At 35.2% G+C, this 5,831-nt stretch overlaps 1 pseudogene; it reads left to right on the top strand.

The window, feature by feature from the left end:
* Positions 1-1,828: 1,828 nt before the first annotated feature.
* On the top strand, positions 1,829-2,758 carry LOC103551527 (olfactory receptor 6C1-like; annotated as a pseudogene).
* The last annotated feature ends 3,073 nt before the right edge of the window (positions 2,759-5,831 follow it).

The following is a 5,831-nucleotide window of genomic DNA, read 5'->3' as shown; positions in this document are numbered from 1 at the left end:
GTTGCAATAGCTTTGAACGAAAGACTCTGTCCTAACTTTCAGAAATGCACAGAGTAGTGCAGGAGTGAGTACACAGGGGATTTCAGCACAGTATGTGTGGGGGAGTGAGAAGAATAAGATTCTCATGGAACTCATACAATGGGTATTAAACCTAGTGTTGTGGGAATAAGGAAAGAGGTGATTTTGGGTGTCATTGGAATCTGCTGTTCACAATACCAGTTACATACATATATTTTGTTTAATGCAAGCTTCACAATCACTCTCAGACAGGTTACTATTACTAATGAGGGGCAGAGAGATGAAGTGGCCATTGGCAGAAATGTTGACGTGCTTCAAGTACCTCCCATGCCTCCAATGTGGTGATCGAACCCCAGCTGAAGATGAGAGAAGTGGATTGCCTGTGTGGGTGGGATGAGGGTAGAGATGGGGTGGAGAAGTCAGATAAACCATGGTGAGAGAGGTCACCAGATATGCAAAGTGGAAAAACAAGTCTAAGATTCACTTATCTAGAATGCCTGACAGGTACTGTACAATCAGGTGATTGTACGTCATTTTTTTGTTGTTGTCCTTGTTTCCATGTGACTTTCTTAACGCTAATTTTATTCATTACTATTTATCTTAGACACAGCTTTTTACACAGGACACCATCTTAATCTCATGGTTTTCTCCTCAGTGGTTAGGGAACATTTTCTCCATTGAACAAAACCTTATCAGGGTTTTATTAAATTCTAAGCATCTTTCTAAATGCTTCACATATATGAACTCATTTAATGCTCACAAAAACTTTATGAGATGGGTTCATATACAGAGGAGTAACTGTGTATTTATGGATAAAGCACAGAGAGACTAAATGATTTTCAGATCTAGTAAGCGGCTTGGATTCTAACCTAGATACCCTCACTCTTCCTTATCAAAATATCGATGGTAATATGATTTCAATTTTATTTTAAAAAAAGAAAAATTAAAACTTGCCATTTTAAAAACGTACAAATACGGAAATGAAACTATGACCCTGGCTTCCTTGGAAAGCACTTATGTAACTCTTTAACAGAGGGAAATTATTCAGTATAATAATAATGATGCTTATTTTAAATAGAAAAATAAATAATTTGTATTAAAAAAGTTCATGAAAATGACACATAGGTTGGCAGAAATGCCATAAATATTGCCAGGGATTCAGATGTAATCAATCTGAATTTTAAGCCCCTCCAGCTTAAATTATTTTCCCCCTCTTTCTCCCCTCTACCTCTACATCCGAGGTTGCTCATGGCAATGACTTCAGTATTTCTGAGTTCCGACAAGGTAGTAGTAAGAGGTGGAAAAAGTGAGTGCGAGCAAAACTTGATAGATGGCTGAGGACAAAGCAGTCACTCAAAAATAGAATAAAGTATCTTTCCAATTTTTGAGGACTCTCGATGTAATTGAACTTTTAACTTACATTGACTGAGAAACTTGTACAGGGACTGGGGCAATAGCAGAACCATGGTTCTTATTGGGAAAGGACCGCCTGAGCACATCTCTGCGAGTTCACAGGTGACATTTGAAGGCAGAAAGTCTAGGAACAAATCCCTGCCCAACCACTTCAAGCTTTGTGATATTGAGTTTTTTTAGGCTGCCTCAACCAAAAAGTTATCACCTGTAAAATAGAGGAAATCAGAGGATCATTGTCATTATCAATTTGCTTTACATTTCCCCTGCAGGTGAAATGACATACAACTTCAGCCATATTATGGCTCCACACTTGGATATGTGTTAACCCCTCTTCAGGTTTGTTCTTTGTGCTTTCTCGCAGAGGTCTGGCAGGAGAAAAAGAAATAAGAAACTAAGAATGAGAAACCAGACAGAAATAACAGAATTTATTCTCCTGGGACTGTCAGATGACCCAAAGCTCCAGGTGGTGATCTTCGTCTTTCTGCTCATCACCCACATGCTCAGCATCACTGGGAACCTGACCATTGTCACCCTCACAATGCTGGATTCCCACCTCCAGGCGCCCTGTATTTCTTCCTCTGAAGTTTCTCTTTATTAGAAGTTTCATTCATAGCTGTCAGTATCCCTGAGTTTCTGGGCACCACTATTTCAGGAGATAAACACATTTCTTTTAATGATTGCATGACTCAGCTATTTTTCTACATTCTCTTGGGAGTCACTGAATTTTACCTTCTTGCTGCCATGTCCTATGACTGTTATATTGCCATCTGCAAGCCTCTGCATTACATGACCATCATGAATCGGAGAGTCTGCACACTCCTTGTCTTTGCTTCCTGGCTAGTTTCATTCTTCATCATATTCCCATCACTCACGCTATTCATACAGCTTGATTACTGTAAGTCCAATGTTACAGACTGTTTCACTTCTGATTATTTCCCCTTACTACATCTTTCTTGTTCAGACAGAAAATTCCTAGGGAACGTGGGTTTTTCTTGTGCTGTTTTTACCATAATGTTCACTTTGGCATTAATAATTCTGTCTTACATATATATCATCAGAACCATTTTAAGAATTTCTTCTACTAGTCAGAGGACTAGGGCCTTTTCCACGTGTTCATCTCATATGATCGTCATCTCCATCTCTTATGGTAGCTATATTTTATGTACATTAATCCATAAGCAAAGACAGAGTGTCTTTGAGCAAGGGAATTGCAAACACCTCAGTAGCTCCCGTGCTGAACCCCTTTATTTACAGCCTAAGGAATCAGCAAGTCAAGCGAGCCCTCAGGGACATAGCAAGGAAAACTGTATTCTTCTCAAGCAAATGAAAAAATAAAAGTGCTGTCATAAATTAGAGGCATAATGAAGGGCAATTAGATGAAAAACAGGGCTTCACAAACATCTATTAATATTCACATAGCGTCTCTAGAGTTACTTATCATTATCTACGCTTCTATTGCCAGCAGCTTACTAAGGATATTTGAATATAGATATACATATTGATACAGATATAGACATCTCTCTGTATACATACTTATACATATAGATAACTTTTTAAATTCAAATTCTAATTCTTCTCATATACAGTACGTATATAAAAAGAAAATATACACATACATATGTATATATATTCCTTTTCCAATTCAAATTCCAATCTTCATCATGCAGTTACCTCCTTTGGCTGGTCTTTTCACCCTGTATCCATGAAACTGACCTCATTTCCTTCTACTAAACATTTTTTAATTCCAATTTTTCGCAATAATTCTTAAAAAATTAAAGAAAGAAAGAGACAGAACGAAAGCAAGCAAGGAAGAACTGTTTTATGATTTGACAAGGAAACACTCTTTCTGGAAATTTAGGAAATATTAAATCATGTTGAATATTATTTTTAATTTAGTATATGCACTGTAAACATAATTTGACAGTTTTCTTAGAACATTACAGATCTATCTTCTCCATACTGTAGCTCATTTAGTAACTATGTGAAAAACAGTATAACTAAAAGAATAACGTAATTATATTTTCTTGAGCAATCAAAACATTTTTCATTACCCAGTTTAAAGTTTCTGTACCATATAATTTATCAGTTTACAAAACAATTATGACTACATCTTTGCTTAGGGAAAATTGTCAAATAACCCCCTATCTTTTGGAACCCTGTAATTGACGTATACACTATACCACTTCTTAGCAAAAGCATGAAGAAATAAATATTCCTAGATATCAGATACAACTACATTTGCTGTGGCTCAATGGTATATTTAAATAAATACTTGATGTTAAGCTGCTTTTTTTGATAATCAATAGCTAAGAGTTTTATAACTTTCTCATATTTATTACTATTTGAATATAATAGCTTACACATACAATACATTTAATTACTTAAGTGATAAGCCATATAGATAGGAATAAAGAAGCAAACAATAAGTCTTACTGTATATAAAATAGAGAATGATTTTTTGTGAAAATAATCTTTTATGTTCACTCTAATTTATGCATGAGAATACGACACTGCATTGGAAAATTTGCTGATTAGAATTTTTACAATGATCATACAAGATCAGACAACTCTCACCCTGAAACTTTTTTTTTGTTTTCCGTGAAATAAAAAGCTGAAATGAGAATGAAGGATACACAAAAATATCCTAAACTTTTATTAACTCTTTTTATTTCTTTCTTTCTTGAGGAAGATTAGCCCTGAGCTAACATCTGCTACCAATCCTCCTCTCTTTGCTGAGGAAGACTGGCCCTGAGCTAACATCCGTGCCCATCTTCCTCTACTTTATATGTGGGACGCTTACCACAGAATGGCTTGACAAGCAGTGCCATGTCCACACCAGGGATCCGAACCAGCGAACCCCGGGCCACCAAAGTGGAACATGCATACTGCTGTGCCACTGGGCTTGCCCTTATTAACTCTTTTTCTTGAAAAGAGAAAACAGACTATAATCATAACCAGTTGAGCCAAATTGTTCGTGATATCCATATATATATACTCAATTGATAGACTCAATCTATGATTTACTGAGAAACAAACAAAAAAAGTTCACGATTAAATACTGAGGAAGTCCACTGTTGCTGGGAAGTCATGGAGTTACTGTTTTCTTCCTTTAGCCAGAACTATCGTTTCTAAGCTAAACTCGAAGCATTTGAAAATATTAAAGTTTGACTTGATTGATAATTATCGGTTGGTAATCACTCAATAAATATATACCATAAAGCGCAGATAGCTGTAGATCTTAGAATTAAAAGAATTGTAAAGTTATTACCAAAGATATGAGGAAGTCTATGCTCATATTATTGGATGACCCGGCTTTCTATCAAATTCTATACCAGCTCCTTAGTGGTTATTATAAATGTTTGGAATCTGTGTGAGCATTTTGATTATCAACATCAGAGGTCAACCAACTTTCTCTGTAAAAGGAAGTACAATAATACTTTAGATTTTGCAGGCCATCATAGAGTCTCTGATGTAACTACTCAACTCTCCCACTGTCATATGAAAACAGCTATAAATAATGTATAAACAGATGGGCTGCAGTGTGTTCCAATAAAACTTTTTACAAAAATAGATGATGGGCCAAATTTGGCCCATGAAGGGTAATTTGTCCACCCCTGTCTTAGATTTTTCTGTAAACATCAACCCACATATTATTTCACTTAGAATATAATTTGACTAAAATGTGAAAATTAAATAGTAGATGTGAGATTTTAAAATTTAACTCCAACTTTTATTTTTTATTATGAACATGAATGAGAATAATCTTATAAAACATTTCCAGAGGAAAAGAAGAGGTAAATATTTCTAACTTACTTTGTGGACTTTGATATCATTCTTAATATCAAAAGATAATATGAGAAATGAAAAATCACCAGCAATTTGACTCATAAAATAGAAGATAGAATACTAAAAGAAATCAGCAAATCTACTACTTCATTTTACACATGACTTTATTCCAAGGTGACTTATCTTTAGAAAACCTATTTGTGGAGTTTACCATATTAACTGATGAAAGAGAAAAAAAAGTAAAACAGAAAGAAAAACACACTCTCTGATAAAATGCAGTGGCCATTTATGATTTAAAAAATCTTCTAGTAAAATAGAGAGAACAGAACGTTATTAACCTGATAAAGGTCATTGACCAAATCAGTGGCATAAAATACCTGCATAGGTAATCACAGCCAGGTATGCTGTATGCTGCTTGTTCGGCTCTAAGTTGAACAAGTCAACTATGAAGTGATATTTTGGGGACAATTAGGGTCATACAAGCATGGGCAAGGTGTTAAACGATAATGAGAACTTTTCTGTTTATTTTGGAAGCTGTGGAAATTGCATTGTGGTTAAGCAAGAAAGGAAACATGTATGTTAGAAATTCATACTGAAATTATATAGAAGTGAAA

This window comes from Equus przewalskii, chromosome 5 (assembly GCF_037783145.1).
Source record: "Equus przewalskii isolate Varuska chromosome 5, EquPr2, whole genome shotgun sequence".
NCBI lineage: Eukaryota > Metazoa > Chordata > Mammalia > Perissodactyla > Equidae > Equus > Equus przewalskii.
Note: the sequence above shows the minus strand (reverse complement) of the source record. Positions and strands in the feature narration are given on the sequence as shown.